This window comes from Cupressus sempervirens, chromosome 8 (assembly GCF_028749045.1).
Source record: "Cupressus sempervirens isolate cs-2001-9-10 chromosome 8, ASM2874904v1, whole genome shotgun sequence".
NCBI classification, from domain to species: domain Eukaryota; kingdom Viridiplantae; phylum Streptophyta; class Pinopsida; order Cupressales; family Cupressaceae; genus Cupressus; species Cupressus sempervirens.
The window spans coordinates 805102147-805120835 of NC_143125.1; the positions used below are offsets into that span (position 1 = coordinate 805102147).

Below are 18689 nucleotides of genomic sequence, written 5' to 3' on the forward strand. Positions count from 1 at the left end.
AATAATTTTGTTTACATGATATTGAATCTATAAGCGTAGAATATTTTAAAAGGATTTGCACCATACTTTCCTTGTGAGATTAGTGTAGGAAGCTGTTTCTGCACCTGAGTTTCCTTACAAGTGGTATCAAAGCTTGATCAACTTTTGATCCTAGTTGTTGGGTAGGGTTTTTTGAGCTAATCTTAAGTTGAGTGGGAGTCTTTTGCAGAGCATCCTATATCTTATTTGCAAATTAAGATGGCGAGTTCATCATATGGAAGAATGGAGGTAGAGAAATTTAATGGCACTAATTTTGAGTTGTGGAAACTCAAGATGGAAGACATGTTGGAAGATCGTGACCTATGGGAAGTGACTACAAGCACTACAAGACCAGCAACTATAACTCAAGCATATTGGGATATCAAAGATCATAAAGCTAAGGGTCTCATAAGACTCTGTTTAACTAATGTAGTCCTTCTAAATGTTCTAGATGAGAAAACCACATATAGTTTGTGGGAAAGACTTGGGGCCATGTATCAGGCCAAATCTCTGGTGAACAAGTTGTTCCTGAGGAAGAAGTTGTATTCTCTAAAAATGGAGGAAGGTGGATCCTTAACGGATCATTTAAATGCATTTAATCTGCTGGCTGCACAGTTGACATCTACTGGTGTCAAGTTAGAGGAGGAGGATCGTTGCTACACACTTTTGTGTTCTTTACCAGATTCATGGGACCATCTTGTGATGGCTCTCGAAAGCGCATTAGTCACCTTCAAAATGGATGATGTGGTGTCTTCGCTGCTATCAGAGGAGATGTGAAGAAAGGCTTCTGTTTTGAAAAAAGAAGCCCTTGCTATTCGTGGGAGCTCCACGAAAAGAGGAAAGAAAAATGACAATAAGTCTAACAATAAGGGTAGATCCAAATCCCGTGGGAAGTCAAAGACCTCCAATAAGTCCAAGGCAAAATGTTGGAACTGTGGAAAGACTGGGCACTTTCATAAAGACTGTAAAGAGCCTAAGAAGAAGAAGAAAGCCTTAGATTTTGGTTCTAAAAAATCTCAAGAAGATGGTGATGCATTCATCGTAGCTTTGGTAGCCCATGCATCTGATGATGTGTGGTTGGTTGACTCGGGTGCATCTTTTCACGTGACCTCTCATCAAAATTGGTTCTCAAGATATGAAGAGTTCGATGGTGGAAAGGTGTACTTGGGTGATGATTCTCACCTAAAGATAGTTGGACGCGGAAGGGTCACTATCAAATTTCCTGATGGATGAGTAAAGGGAATCAATGGAGTTATGCACATTCTAGGTTTGGCATGAAACCTATTATCTGTAAGTATGCTAAATGATGTAGGTGTACAAGTTATTTTTTTGAAAGAAGGATGTAAGATGATTAGAGGATTGATGGTGCTTGCTAAGGGTACTAGGAGAGGTACTTTGTTTTAGCTAGATGCATGTATTCCTCTATGTAACAGTTCTTCATCCTCACCATCTGAACAAGAAGTGAAGAATTTTATGGTTATTGGTTTTGATGGAAATGCAAACACTTTGGAAGGTAAGCTTCCTGCAGAAAAGACAATTTTGTGGCATATGAGACTTGGCCACATTGGTGAGAAGGGTCTCAGAACCCTGGAAAAGAAAAATCTTGTTGAGGGGTTAAATGATTGCAATCTCAAGTTTGACTTTTGTCAACACTGTGTATATGGTAAACAAAATCATGTTTAGTTTTACTCTAGTTCTCACAAATCTTCTGATGTTTTGGATGTTATTCATTCTGATGTATTTGGTCCTGTAAAAGTTCCTTTGATCTCCAAGTCTATATTTTTTGTATCTTTCATAGATGATTATAGTAGAAGGACATGGATTTATTTCCTTAAAATTAAGACACAAGTCTTTAGTCGATTCAAGGAATTTAAAGCCCTTGTAGAGAACCAGACTAGTAAGAAGATTAAGTGTGTGAGAACTGACAATGGTGGTGAGTTTTGCTCAGCAAAGTTTGAACAGTTCTGTAAAGAACAAGGTATTGAGAGGCATAAGACAACTCCTTATACCCTAGAGAAAAAGAGAGTTGCAGAGAGAATGAAGAGGACATTGATGGAGAAGGCTAGGAGTATGCTTAGTGGAACTAGCTTAGAACAAAGGTTTTGGGCCGAAGCTATGGCCACTACTTGCTATCTGGTTAACAGATCTCCTACATCAGCCCTTGTTGGTAAGACACCCATCGAGGTGTGGTGTGGTAAGAAGCCTTCAATTAGACATCTTCATTTTTTTGGTTGTGAAGCTTATGCATATGTTCCAAAGGAGAAAAGATCTAAGTTGGAAAACAAAGCTATTAAATGTATTTTCATCCAGTATAGTGCTGGTGTGAAAGGATACAAGCTTTGGGATCTTGTGACTAGTAAGGTGTTGTATAGCAAAAATTTTATTTTTAGAGAGCTAACATCTTCTCCTATCATGCTACAGCCAGATGAAAAAGAAAAGGAAAAAGATGTTGTTCAGTTACCTCCTACCCCTGAGAAGATTGAACAGAGAGACCATGTTGGGTCTAATGATGAGGAGAGCTCTAGCAGCTCTGATAGTTCAAAAGAAGAGGAAGAACAACCTCAACCTCAACCCTTGAGGAGATTCACAAGAGAAAGAAAGCAACTAGAAAGGTTTGGTTATTCCATGTTAGATTCCAGTTGTTCTTTTTCTTTGATTACTAACACTAATGAGCCTAGATCTATGAAAGAGGCTTTGGGCATGGAAGATGTAGGTTCCTGGATTGAGGCTATGGATGATGAGATGACTTCATTAGAGAAAAACAAAACATGGGACCTTGTACCTTTGCCTAAAGGGAGAAAACCTGTTGGTTGTACATGGGTGTTCAAGAAGAAATTCTGTGCAGATGGCAGTGTTGAAAGGTACAAAGCCAGATTGGTTGCAAAGGGGTATTCACAGATAGAGGGAATAGATTATGGTGAAATATTCTCTCCTATTGCAAAGTTGACATCCATTAGATTTTTTTTATCTATTGTTGCATCATATGATTTAGAGATAGAACAGATGGATGTGAAGACATCTTTCCTTCATGGTGATTTGGAGGAAGAGATTTATATGTCACAGCCTGAGCACTACATTGTTAAAGGTAAAAAATCCTTTGTTTGCATATTGAAGAAATCTCTATATGGTTTGAAGCAATCTCCTAGGATGTGGTACCTTAAGTTTGATGCCTTTGTGTTATCAATTGGATTTGTAAGATCAAAATCAGATCATTGTGTTTATTTCAGAGTTGAAAATGATTGCCTTCTTATTGTTGCATTATATGTTGATGATATGTTGTTGTTTGGAAAGGGTAAGGGTATGATTTATGATTTTAAATCTCAGTTGTCAGCACAGTTTGAGATGAAAGATCTTGGGGTAGCTAGGTACATCTTGGGTATGGAAATTAGTAGAGACGGGTCTAACAAAAAACTTTGGTTGAGTCAGAGTAAGTATGTGAAGTCTATGTTGGATAGGTTCATCATGGTAGATTATAGACCACTATGTGCTCCTATTTCTATGGGAACAAAGTTATCTGTAGATGATTGTCCAAAATCTCCTAGTGAGGTGGAGGACATGAGTAGAGTACCTTATGCTAGTGCAGTTGGTAGTCTTATGTATGCTATGGTTTGTACTAGACCAAACATTGCCCAAGTAGTGGGAGTCCTAAGTCGGTTTATGGCTAATCCTGGACGGATACATTGGGATGTAGTTAAGCGAGTATTCAAATATTTGAGGGGTACATCAAATTACTCCATATGTTATCATGGTAACTCTTCTGGATTTCCACATTCAATTTGTATTCATGGGTTTTTGGATTCAGATTGGGTAGGTGATATTGATTGCAGGAGATCCACTGGTGGTTATGTGTTCACTATGTTTGGTGGTGCCATCAATTGGATGAGTAAGCGACAACCTGTGGTTGCTTTGTCCACTATAGAAGCTGAGTACATGGCTGCTACTCATGCTTGTAAGGAAGCCATTTGGCTTAAGAGATTGTGTTCTGATGTTGGTGTTGATGCAAAATAGATTACTATTTGGTGTGATAGTCAAAGTGATATTTTCCTTACGAAGAATCCAACTTTCCATGCCAGAAAGAAGCACATTGATGTGCAGTTTCACTTTGTGAGAGATATGGTGGAAGATGGAAAGTTAAATTTGGAGAAGGTAGATACTGTGAAGAATGTTGCAGATTCATTAACGAAACTAGTGGGCATTGAGAAGTTTAGATGGTGTTCGGAGTCTATGGGCCTTTCGGCCTATAGCGGTTAGTTCTTGTTATGTTCCTGATTTCTCTTACAAGGTGTTCGACAAGTGGGAGAATGTTAGGAATAAGGTGTCTCAACCTTTTATAATTCCTATTCTTATTATTATTTGTTTTGTAAAATTTATTTTTGCAAATAATATGTAAATGTGAGTGTACATGTCTAGTTGGCATGTTGATCACTTACATGTGTCGGCATCTTGAAGTGTGTGAAGGAGATTATGGCTGAAATGGTTATGATGGATTCCTATGACGCATAAGAGCTATTTAAGGAATGAGCTATGACAGGTGTAAGAGCATCTTATGACATGAGGCCTATTTGGGTGCCCAAGAATGAGTGGTTGGTTTGTGTAAGAGAATATGCCAAAAATAGGTTGGTATGATGGATTCCCTTACACTTCTCTTGTGACCACTATTTTTGGTAGATTCTATGACAAGTTGTCATTGTCTATTCAAGGGATGGACACCCTTTTCTTGGTATTGGATGCACATGTGGAATTGTGCATGTTTCTTGGTGGTTGAGCCATAAAAAATGCCCAACTCCATTATGGGTGTTTTTTTGGGTCTTAAGATGTTCATAAAATGGTTATTGCATGTTGTAATGCAATAGTGTGATAGATGAAAGTTTCTAGGTACTGAGGTGTTGCTGGAGTCTTTTATTGTTGTTATTGAACTTGCATTGCAAGTGTATTGTAATCTTGTGTTGAAGATAATACATTGTGCAGGTTCTGGAGGGGTGGGGTTGTTTTACCGAAAGTTTTTTCCCCATCGGCAAATCTTTTTGTTATGTTTTCTTTCTCTATCTAATTTCTATATGCATGGTTAACTGCAATAATGTTGTTTACATGATATTGAATCTGTAACTGTAGAAGATTTTAAAAGGATTTGCACCATACTTTCCTTGTGAGATTAGTGTAGGAAGCTATTTCCGCACCTGAGTTTCCTTACATTAACAAAATCTCCAAATCTATCATAACTTGTGCCAATGGTGTTTCTCTTATTTTCTTTTTAGTGGATAATGCCCATTTCCATTTGGCATCCACTCTATTATACAATCCCACTAGAAATCCAGTTCCCAATTCCAAGGGTGGGTGCTTGAACTTGATCATCATTGTCCAAAGAATCATACTATAAACCTTTGAGTCCTAAAATATTTTAAAATTCTATTAGTTTTGTACATACCTGATCCATAGTCATTGGAGGGAGTCTATTCACTACTTTTAGTTTTCTGGCCTCATCAAACTCTATATTTTCTTCATCTTCCTCCTCCTCTTGTGCAATGATTAGTTTTCTCTTTGGTTTATATTGATCTTTTTTCTTCTTATATTTCTTTGATGGCCTCTCAGGTAATAGCTTAGTAGGAGATTGTGCTAACCTTCTTTTGGTGATGATCACCTTGCCCTTTGGCCTCTGTGGAGTTTTCATTTCTTGCACATTTTTGTCAAGGTTGGCCTTCACCTTAGATCCAATTATTACAACCTTTCTTTGTTTTGTGGCCTTTGGTTTCACAACTGCAAGCTCTTTGCCTTTGCCTTCCTCATCCTCTAAGGCTTGTTCCATCGTACTAGCCTCGGTAACTTTTCTCTTCCTTTGCTTTCATGCCTTGGGTGTGCTAGATTCTATAGTCAATTCGGCATTGACACTCTTGTATGTGCCAAATTGCCTAGTACTACAATCAATATTTTCTAATAATAGTGTAGTAACTACTACTATAACATCATCTACATTTACCTCATAGGGCTTTGGCCTTATCCATGCTACCCTTGATAACACTACTTTTGCATACACAAAGTTTGTGTCCATACTGAAAAATATTTCATCATAATATTTCTCTACAATAGACTTTGGAATCATCATCATGTTTTTCATTTTGACTTTAAACTCTTCAAAGTGGTTCATTTCTACCTCAAAATTCTCTCCCAACCTATTTATTAGGTCATTTAAATATTCCACAATAGTCTTATGTCTATCCCATCCAATCCATTCAATGGTAGGAAAAAAAAATTGTACATAGAAAAATATGCAAACTAACAAGGAACCAAACTTACAAGAGGTGTTCTTTTCTTTTCTTACTACATCTAGGTCCTTGATAAGTTGATGCAACTACATCTCAACAAGATCATATAAGTGATCTTTCTTCACAGTTTTGTAGCCCAAATCAAGTGCTATGCAAGGTAGATTGTTCAATCTTCTCAATTGATAGAACTTGTGTGCAATGAGATGAACAAAAAATTCAATTAGTGGATCCTCAATGTTTTCTATTGACATTCCATGACCATTCCATTTTGCCTTGGTCAAGTTTTTAGTCTCATTCTTGGTTCTCCTCCTTATGTTCTTTATTTGATCCAATCTGGGTTACCTAATTACCCTTTGAATGATTGCCTTGTTGATCTTGATTGGCCTACCTTCCAACCAAATTTTCATGTCATGAACTCGATTGAGCACAATCTTAGTCCATTTGATCTTGAAGACTTTTGGAAATCCTAGGGCACGAGTAAGCCCTTTGTCAAAAATGATCTTGAATTCACCTTTTAGAATTCCATCAATGGATAGCTTGTCATATGGCGCTCTCTAGTCTTAAATTGATAGCATGATCTAATGTCTTGCATAGTCAAGACTCTAGGTGGAATTGATGACAATGCTTCAACATCATCAATAGGGGTTTCAATGTTAACTAAATTTATCAAATTGGGTGGAGGCCTCTAATCATTCCTAATTATTTGTGCATTATTATCCTTTATCATTTCACTTCCTGAATCCATTGTGAACTAGGATTTTGAACAAAAAAATTCAAAGATACCCTCACTAAATACTTTACTTAGCACTGATAGTAATACTTACTTTAGTTCATGAATTCATTGATAACTTGATGAGATTATTTTCTCTAGTCATTGAAATCACTTGTATCACCTTTAAATCTTCTCATGAGCTTTTTGATTGCTTGGTGAGTAACAAATGAATGTTCACTTTCAATAAATATCTTTGATCTTTAATGTCTTCATACTCAGATAGTGAATGACAGCTAGTTTGGTCTATACTTTAGTTTGGTCAAGGTTATTCACTTGGTCATAACCATTTTACTTGGTCAATATGCAATATTTTTTTAATCACTCAGTCTATATTGCATAGCTCAATCAACATAGACTGTACCACTGATGCTTGGTACTTTTTGATTTCCTAATTTAAATAGTTCTTAATGCATCTTTATTTATGTAGATATAACTTGTCATTGCTTCTATGCTAGGAATTGATGTAAAATATAACTTTGAGTATACATTTTCCACATACCTTCTTTATTTAGTGAGATTTGGTTTGATCACCTACTCTATCTTCTACTCTATTGCTTCCAGCTCTTACTATATCTATCTATGTCTTCTTTCTTTTTGGTTTGTCTTTTCCATTGCTTGGTCCTAGTGTTGTTGTCCTAGTTTTACAGTTCTTACTGATATGCCCAACTTTGAGACAACTAAAACATACTATCTCTTCATATAACCATTTCTTGTAATTTCCTCTAAAATTTGTCTTAATGTAACTCTCTAGAATGTGTCCATACTCTCCACAATAGTGACAACTATACCATGATTTGTAATCCCAATTGTAGGAGTTTCCCTTCTTTTTTGTATGAGTTTGTTTTTCAAGTGACTAGTGTGAATTCTTCTTAATTCTACACTCATAAGCTCTATATCCATAATTTTGACAATTGTAACAATGACCTTGGAATCTAGATACCTTTCTAGTTGAGTCATTATTTTTTATTTTCATTCATGTGTTTGATGTCTTGTCATATTGCAATTAAAACAATTACCACTTGACTTAGATTTAGGCATTTTCTTACCACTTTTACTTCTGCAAATATTGGCTATTTGTCCAATTTTCTCATAGTGAGGACATGCAAGTTTTCCTTTTGATTTTTCATTCCTTTATTCTCCATTTTTAGATGATTCTCCTTCTTTAGTGGATGAAGATTGTTTGTTGTATCCAAGTCTAGAGATGCCTTTTTCTCTAGGTGACTTCATCATGTATTTAAAATGCTTATTTTATTCATTTGATTTGTTCATCCTCTCTATGAGTTCATTTTCATGCCTTAACTCATTTTTCAATTTCTCATTTTGTAAACTTACATTTTTGATCTCCAGATCTTTTCTATTTGCTTCCCAATTTGCAACTACTATTTGATTTATCATATCAAGCTGATTGCTTGTAAGTGCCTAAACTTCAAATGATTTTTCTTCAAGTGTACTATCTATATTCCTTTTTTCTTCTTCAGCCATGAGCTTATCTTTCATTTATTTCTTCTTTTTTCCAATAGCTTCACAAAGTGTAACTAATTGAATTTCTTATTTTATCTTGAGATCTTTTACTTCCTTCATTAGGGCACTATTCTTCTCTAGCAACTTTGTCATTGCTTCATCTTTGTTACTAGTCTTTCCACTCTCTAGTAGCCCTTCTATATCAACTTCTATGTATTAAGTTTCATTTAGCTAAATAAGCATCTCTCTTCTTCTCTTGAAGGATTTCCTTAATTCCTCTTTTGTTGTTTCCAATTGTTGCAACATGATCTAGATTTCAATCATCTAATTCTCAATGATCTTTCCCATCTTATACACTTCCATCTCCATGATTTGATCCTCTCAAGCTATTTGGCTTCTTGAAAAGAGAACTGATCTCTAATACCACTTGTTTGAATAAGCATATGGGAAACAAGATACCAAGAGAGGGGTGAATCAGGATCTTAAACTTTTGACTTCAAAACCAATTCCATTAATTCATAACTAATTCATCTCACAGATTTATCAATAAAACTATAATGCAAAAACATAGATGAAATACATCACATCCATAAAATTTCAACACATAACACAATGATTTGGTTACCCAAAAACACTTCAAGATGAAGGTAAAACTGGGGTGGGGATGAAACCCAAAAATATTCACTATTGCAAAAATAAAGTTAACCTATTAAGGTTACAATGTTTGATAATAAAATATGATCTACCCTGTGAAAGGCTTGCCCTATTAAAATCTTAAGAGACTATTAGGTCTCACCTTGTTAAAGGATTTTATACTCACAATAATGCAAGGACTCTGATTGGAGATTTAAATAGATTTGTTAGGATCACTCTTTTAAGAGATTTACCCTATCTCAATTTAAAAATAACTAATTTAGTACCTGACCCTCAATTTAGTTTGCAAGTTGATCTTGGGTCTTGTATGGTCTCATAATGCACAGCCCATTTCTCCTAGAAATGGGAACCCCTTAGTAATTTTTTGTCTACCAAAATCCTAGTTGAGAGTCTAGGTCACTTTTGGATTCCCTCAAAAGTCTAGGTCAAGAACCAGTACCTGACTAGAGAGATCTAGATGGGGTGAATTTACACTATGAAGTAGGTGCACACATGTGCACCTTTATGAGGTGCATATGTGCACACCAACTCCTGAAGGTGTGCACTTGCACACATTTCATTGGCATACAAGTGCACACACCCCAGAGTCTTGCATGTGTGCACATCTAGAAGTGCACACTTATGCACCCTCCCATGTGCACCTTCCCTGGGGTCTATATAAGACCACATACCCCCACTTGATCTCTACTCCCCTTATTGTTTACATCCCTACACCCTTTAATGTGTGCTCTGTTACTTGCTGTCCTACACACAACACACAAGGCTAGATTCAACATGAAGGTGCACACATGCACACCTCCACAGCATGCACATGTGCACACCTCTATGCCTAGAAGGAAAATAAGAACATAAGTCTCCCCCAATTTCCATACACACTGTGCATGTGTGCAGTTGTGCACATGTGCATGTGCACACCTCATCGAGGTGCACAAGTGTGCAGTTGCACACAAAAGACTATTCAAAGGCTATATAAGTGCACCTACACACTTGTAGGGTGCTCTATGTGTGCTATACTACATTTTATGGGATTTGTGAGGGGATTTAACTGGTTTCATTGAATTTTGATTGAATTTGACCAGTGTTGGAGTAAATTAGGGTTTGGTTTAGATTAAATTTTAGCTTTCTAAACTAATGTTTTCCTTTCTTATGCATATAAGATGGTATCACCATCCTCTTCAATGATGGAAAAGATAGCTCTAAAACTAGTAGTATTCAAGTACCAAGGGGCACCCAGAAAGTCAAGATTTCAACATGCACATGTCGAGATCAAAGATACAAAACTTGGGTATATAAACTAGAATGCATTCCTCATAATTTTCAACAAGCCTAAAGAGAGGTCTACTATGGTTTCAAAACTTATGTGCTCAAGCCTTGTGAACATAACATCTCACCCAACATCAGTCTAGTCCTTAGAACTCATAATGACCCTTGCATAACACTATATATCTGAAGAAAAGGTCATCAAGAGTGTCACTGGAGAGATAGTCTTGGACCTTTGACCCCAGAAAATTGAAAAAATATTCATAAATATTCCATCTCCTAAGGGTGGATCAGTATTTAAAGATAACATATGATAGAGAAGAATGATGGTACAAGGAAAATATCAAAGAAGCATAGGAAATAGAGCAATCTTCCTTCCTTATTGATAAAGCACCTATGAATCACCAAGTAGGAAAAGTTGATATGATGAGGGGGTATATGAAGGATGACATCAGATATGCAATTGTGCTTTTGAGAAGAGCTATGGGACTTCCTGCAATAGGACACCTTCAAACCTAGATGGTCCACTTTATAGAAACCATCAGAATGAAAAAGATGCCAATTGACTGGGCTACCATCCTAAGTGATAACTTGGATGAGAAACTTGTAGTCATCAAATCTGATCCACAATTCTACATGACATCATACATGGCGTATTTATTGTTGGCTCAAACCACAAATTATCTAGGACTTTACAAAAAGGGAAACATGCAAGATCTTAATACTTGGCCCTATGTGGTGTATCCACAATTAATGAAGAAGAAGTTCCCACTTTAAAGTGTGGAATATAGGGTGGTGAATGATGGGTTCATCTTTTTAATCATCAGGTTCATAGAAGGTGATTATGCCAAAAGAATGTCAGTAGAAGCAGTGGCCAAGATTACAAAGATCAACGCTTACTACATTTAGTTAAAAAAATTCACCTATCTTAATGTAGTTGACACTCTAGAAAACCCAAAGAAGATCCCAAGATATCCATTTGATAGGTTAATCCTATTGGAGATTACACACCAACTCACATCTACATACAATAGAGTGAGAAGACAACATAAGAAGACATGGGTCTGGCCCATCACAATTGGTTCTTTTGAGGTGAAACAAAAGTATGATATTGTCACCTTTAATTCTAAGTGGGATCAATATCCCTTAGAAGAGTACAACTCCCCTCACCCCTACTTTGACAAAATCGGGATGGTACAACACCTGGTAGGGAAAGAGTTCATACATGAGGATGCATTAGAAGACCACTAGATGAACGCAATAGATGACTATGATATTCGGATAAGGGAATATTGTAGGATGACTCTATATCTAGCAAAAAGGTGTTGAAAATGAAGATTCCTCTTAAATTTTTGGAAAAGAATACTGAAGGTATCATGGATTCTTTATATAACAGGTATAAGATTTGTGACCGGCCAAAAAATGAATGCAGAAATAGAGAGAGATGAGAATATAGATATAAATCATTAGGCCAGGCATATAGTCTAATTGACTATGGGAGTTGATGAAATCCAACTCCACAGCTTGCCAAGATCACCTACATGAAAATAACTTGTCAAAGGGAAACCAAGAAGGAAGAGGTGGAGCTTGGAAAAACCCTAAATGGACATGAGAGAGAACATATTACAAAACAATGAAAATGAGATGTTGGAGATACAATGAAAGAGCTTGAATATAAAGGCCTCATGGAAGCTTGTAGAACAAGCTAGAAAGAGGTAGAAGATAAGGTTGACAACTAAGCACTCTTCCACAAAAAGGTTGAACATGCTAGAAGGGAACAAACTCTTGTGTTGTCAACAACTCATCAATACAACTATTAACTACTAAATATTAAATAAATGCATTAACCTAAGTAAACTTAAGTAAATAGAATAAATTATTAATTATTAATTATTTACTCTAACACCCCCCTTAAGTGAAACTTAGGGGAATGCCTTAAGCTCACAAAACTAAGATGAAATGTAGAATGGGTCCCAACAACAAGGCCATGTTAGGTACCCATGTACAATGCAAAGAAATACAACCTCTAAAAATCGAGAAAGAGAGAAAACCACATGGGAAAAACCCTCCCCCAAAAAGAGGTAACCTAGTGAAGGACTAAAGAAGCCTCCAACTAGAGGAATGTACTCATAAAATAGGAACAAAAAGTGATCAATGAAGAGCATCACTGAAGCATGAAGAAGCTACAAATTCTACCATAACAAAGAAACTGTTGATCTGAAGAACCTCCATGGAAGAAGAAGGCACAAACCAAGTGTATCTATATGGTAGATGATCCATCTCATAGAAATGCATAGGTAGCTAGCCATTGTAATTGCTTCATATGTAGGATCAACCACTAAATACATAGCTTACACTATCAAACAATCAACCAAGGATGCATTAGAACAACAACATAACCCCTCTTAATGCAAATAGGGTCAGATGACAGGCAATTGAGAAGGTGAGCCAAAATCCTCTGTAGACAAAACTAAGAATTACGAGAGAGGGAAAGAGGTACAAACACCTATAAAGACATGATCACATTGATGTTGCATAGGGCTAATGTCATGAAAGGGACACTCACTTAACAAAGGAAGAGGGCACAAAAATGGCAACAACTATCGCCCCATGGGGCTTTATAAAAAGAGTGCAAGTACAACTATCTCAAAACAACATTCATGAACCCAAAATGCAAGAGTGGCACTTTATCTCAGTATGTATACATAAAAGTGCTTACAAATGATGTCTACAATGATCAAAAAATAGAGAAACCTGATACAAAAGATAGTACAGCCAAAAAAAGATTCCATACCTTCAAACTAATCTTTAGACCTGAAACACCCAAGATATCCACCATAGAGAAAAAATGCCAAAAAAATGATACAAAGAGCATGGGGAGAATCTAAGGGAAATGACATCATTTTTTAAAAGTAGATAGAACCAGCTTTCCAGAAATATAATGCTTTCAAAAAATAGAAATGGGACACAAAAGAAATGCATGTTGGAGTCAAAAATAGAACTTTGGATTTCAATTATAAAATTGAGCAAATAAATTGCATCAAAACTTGAAAATACCTACACCAATGTTTATGTATCAGAACCAGCTTTCTGGCACTTCTTTTAGATTGGAAAAATGCCTTTGTATGCTCAAGTTATGGCCAAAAAACTACAAGTAGGTCCAAAATGACCCTAGAGTGGTGCAAGAGGGCTGATGATGCAGTGCTGATGTCAACATTTCACTAAAAAAAATTGATGACCTAGGGGTTGTTGCAGCAAAAAAGGACCATGTGGCAGGTCCATGTAGTAGCCACATGGCACATGTGCCTGACATGGAAAGGTCCATGTGGCAAAGTGCCATGTGGCACCCATGCCACATGTCAACCCCACACTGGTGATGAGTGGCTATAAAACTCCATGCAAGATGAATAGGCCTACCAACTATGCAAAGTAGTGTCGGGGCAGAGATCAACTATTAGAGTGGCAAATTGGGGAGGCGCTATAGCAGAGAACTGAGGGGCATTGTCGGAAAGGTGGCAACAGAGGCTAGGCTAGGACTGAGCAATGGAAGGGTGACTCTACTAGCGTTGGAGGGGTGCAGGTAGAGTGTGGGTGGCCCTGTGGTGGCTACTGTGTAGTGCTATGGTGGCGTGCTCTGCAATGAATTTTTTAAAAAAAATTATTCCAAATCGTCTGTATGACCATATGGAAAGACCTACAACCAAAAAAAATTAGCCTCCCAGAGCCTTGTCACCAAAATTGACAAGTTTTATATGAATCCTAACTATAAATAGCCTTCTAGATCCAATGTTAGCATTTTTTTGGGCCCAAAGTGCTCTAAAAAAAATTCTTCCCCCAAATTGAAGAAAAATGCACAAACAAACTAGGGTTTGTGTCTTCGAATCGTGACTTCAAAAAACCTTCAACAAAGTAGCAGTAGGGAGGCTCTAATACCATGTACAAGTTGATGAAATCCAACTCCACAGCTCACCAAGATCACCTGCATGAAAATAAATTGTTGAAGGAAAATCAAGAAGGAAGAGGTGGAGCTTCGAAAAAACCTAAATGGACATGAGAGAGAACATATTGAAAAACCATGAAAATGTATTTACAATGAAAATGAGATTTTGGAGATACAATGAGAGAGCCCAAATATAAAGACCTAATGGAAGCTTGTAGAACAAGTTGGAAAGAGGTAGAAGATAAGGCTGACAACTAAGCACTCTTCCACAAAATGGTAGAACATGCTAGAAGGGAACAAACTCTCGTGTTGTCAACAACTCATCACTACAACTATTACCTACTAAATATTAAATAAATGCACAAACCTAAGTAAACTTAAGTAAATAGAATAAATAATTAATAACTAATTATTTAGTCTAACTTTGACAAAGGAATGGATCAAGAAAATTTTCATAATGGATAAGAAACCTTTTAGAATGGATCAGGTTCCTCAAGCTATTCCCCTACAAGAAACAACAAGACCAATCAAAGGAAAAGGTGTATTAATCATAGTGCCAACCTTCCCTGCTCAATCTCCACTAAGACCATAAATGGTGCACCAACATGAGACAAAGGCTGAGTACTTTGGAGCTGATAAGGGCATGAAAAGGAAAAGAGTACCTTCTAAAGCCAGGCAAGCATCTCAATCCCAAGTGCTTCAACGAGAATAGGTATAGCCTAAACAAGAAGAGCCTCAAGTCAATCATGAAGCTCAAGAGCTCACACAAGATCCAAAAGTGCCTCCATAGCTAGAACATGTAGAGGAAGAGGAGGTAGAGGAGAAGAGGGTACCACTAGTGGAAACACAAGAGGAAGAAGCCTCCACCTTAGCTCCCAAAAAGGAAAGGGTTGAATTGACTGTGGTGGGAACATGAAGAAGGAGATTAAAGAAGAAAAAAACTTCATCCTAATAAGTTCCCAAGACAATATCAAAAGCATAGGCAAAATAAGAGGAAGGGGAGCAAATTGAATTTTTCCTATTAAGCTAAAGAACCTGCTTAGCTAGGACCATAGAGGAAGAGAGGAGAAATGTTAGAAATTCTTTATAATAATAGAGGGCAGGGGGGGAGGGGGGTGAATCAGTTATTCAAGGTCCAAATGTCCTATTCAAACTTTTTAGCAAGTAAAGTGTTCCCATCTAACTATTTATTCATCCAAGCTTAAACTTTCCTATTTAGCAAGTTATTGTAAATCAGCATGCAAGCATAACACATGAAAAGATCAACACATAAACAGTGATTTATGTGAAAACCCAATTTGGGAAAAACCACCAGTATCATGCTACTTAATTCTCACTCTTTTGAAGTGATGCCTTATGAAAGGTTTGCCCTATTAAAGGCTACAAAACACTATTAAATGCAACCTGGTTAAAGAATTTAACCACCCTATTAGAAGTGGGCATGGTTAGAGGACTTTAGAACATTCACTTGGAATGCCATCTTGTTAAAGGATTTACAAATGGATGTTAAACCAACCTAAGTCCGTAGGATTTTCTTCTACCTTAACTAATATAATTTCTAGAGAGTAACAAAAAGGGGTTTTGATCTGATTACAACATACAACTTAACTTGCAGAACTCAGATCACTTTTTAGCTCTTCATAATTTGCCTAGTTTTCAGTCTCTATAGCTCTGACAGCTTGCCCTCCTTTCAAGCTTTGTCTCCTTGAGTCTTCATGCTCAATGTACCAATGCAATCCTCTCTTTCTGACCACTTATCGAATCAAAGTCTCTGTGCTTTGTTCTTCCTTCTCCTAGATGTCTTCTCTTTGACACCCTTTCAACCACTTTACAATTTGGCACTCTAGTAGCTCTTGCTTCTTGGTCTGTGACTCCTTACATAGAAATCTACAATTTCTTTTCTCAGTCAATTCTTCCCTCCTTTAATTTCAATTCGTATGGATTAGGTAGGATTCATTAAATCTAAATCATATTTTGTTTCTTCTAGAGACATCATGAAGAATCCTCTCGAATTCACTCAAAAATGGTTTATATTGAATTTTGTGCCACTAGCTCATCATCCTTATCCTCCAACTGGTTCACAAAATTCAAGGTAACAACTTTGTCAGCTCAGATTTGGTGAATCTTTGACATTTCCAATAATGCAACAGCTCAGCATTATTGAAATTCTGGTGCTCGGCACATACGGTGTTACTCGGCATCAACTATTTTTTACTGATGCTCAACACCTACTATGGATTCACTCGACATCCACCAAGATTTTTGGATGCTCGACTCTTTCTATATCACTTGACACTTGAACTTCACTCAGCACCTAAAGTTCACTCAACACACACTAGATTTTACATTTGTTTGGCTCCAACTAAAAATTTTCTTGGCTTAAACTAGCTTGCTCGGCACCCATTAATGAACTTAGTTTAAGCTTTGTAGTCAACCTTGTTCCATCTTATACTTCTAGTGTTTCTTAGTGTGGCCAACCTTTGTGTCTTTGAATATGTTCCCAATACATCATTTAACCATTATCTAAATTGATCCTTGCACTTCATTACAAAACCATAACTCAACCTTTCCCTTAGGTGCTCTTGTTACATCTTGTTGATTAAATCCTCTTCATCAATCAACTAAGTGATAGTACTTGGATCTTATAAGTAATTCTCATTCCTTCAAATAGAAAGTTTGACATCAATGACAAGCACAATGATTGAAAACATTATTTTATCAACCACCTCCCTCTTTCAATCAATCTTCTTTCCACAATGATCTTTTCAATCAGATTCCCAACAAGAAGAAGATCAATAATGAAACCTCCATCTACTCCAAGGGAGCCTATCCAAGTATCAAAATTGGAAGATGAGAAACAACAATGGATAGATGATATGGAAGGGAAATAAATTGATGTCTTCAACCTCTCTAACTTTGACTTCATGCTAGTGGGCACTAAGATTGTGGGAGAGAAAATAAGAGATACTCCCAAGAGTGAACCCTTAGTAGAGGACTAGAATCAAATGTCACCTCTACCTTAAAGACCTTTGGGCATTCCACCACCACCATCTCAGGATTTGGAATTTTTGGATAAGGGGTTGGCTACTCCACTTCCTTAGGCTACAAAACAAGAAGAAAAAGTGATTGAAGAAGGGGAACCCCAACAACTACATGTTGATGAAGTATCTGAGGAAGGGAAAATACTTGAAGAGCCTCAAAAACTCCTCATAATACAAAGGCTAGTACCTTAGACCAACTAGATACAAAGACTCAAACTATAGATATTTCTCAATGAGAAAAGACTCCAAAGAGGACTGATAAGGAGAAGGAGCCTGCAATAGAAATAGCCTATTCAATGAAATTCATGTCTCCCATGGGCACCACATTGACATGGCTAAAGAGGAAGGTCATGTTTACTAGAAAAGGTAGCTAGACCTGATAGTTGAGGAGGGAATGAAGGAATTAGTGAAAGCAATCAAGAAGCCTGAGCTGCCTTCATAATGAGGAACCAAGATCAAGACTTGTTTGCATATATAGGCATTCCTCCTTTGCATACTGACACCAAACAACTGACTCCTAAAGACTACAAAATCAAGGAGGTCATGTTGGGAAGACCCATGGTAGACATAGCTAAAGTGATGATCACTACGGGTATGAAAGAGGGGTTTAGGCATCTGGACTGAGATGAATCTAAGTTAATAGCATTGTTGAAGCAACATGAGGTATTAAGAGGCTATGATATGAAGTTGTGGGCCCAATCAACCTTGAAAATTAAAAGATCGCTCTTGCAGTAGCATTAGAGAGAAGAGGAACATGGGCAACACAATTAGACCCATTTTTGGAAGCATGTCAACAATGGTGTGACAATTTTGAAGAAAAAGGTGCACAAATCAATAGGGAATTTTGGTATGTTACACCACATCCAGTTGAGTGTCGATAAGTTATTAGCCATAGTGATCCAAGATTTGGGTTAATGGATGAAGTTCATACCTGGGAAAATGACCTATAGGATTTGAAATCAATCAAAAGTCAAAGGTATCAAATGTTAATGGAGGTATATGTGGCTAAGTAGCTTAATAAGTTAGATGATTGGATAGAGAAAATATTAGGAGGGAAATAAGGTTATGGAGGGATTACATGTAGAAATCTAGCAGATTAAAGACAAAGCTCAAGAGCAATTTTTAAAAGTGTAAAGGTACTACAATGCCGCTAGCCTTGAGATTTTTGAGGATGAGTCAGACCAAGCTTTTTGTACTGAAATTATTTTTTCAATAGTTTAGAGGTAAATTTGAATAAGCTTCATCAAAAGATGACATTAGACAAGCCTTCAAGACCGAAGAAG

At 36.9% G+C, this 18689-nt stretch overlaps 1 pseudogene; it reads right to left on the reverse strand.

Moving 5' to 3' along the window:
- The window catches only part of LOC149544843 (protein NRT1/ PTR FAMILY 5.4 pseudogene), a 42553-nt pseudogene extending 36732 nt beyond the window's left edge, over window positions 1-5821 (reverse strand).
- Window positions 5822-18689: the final 12868 nt, after the last annotated feature.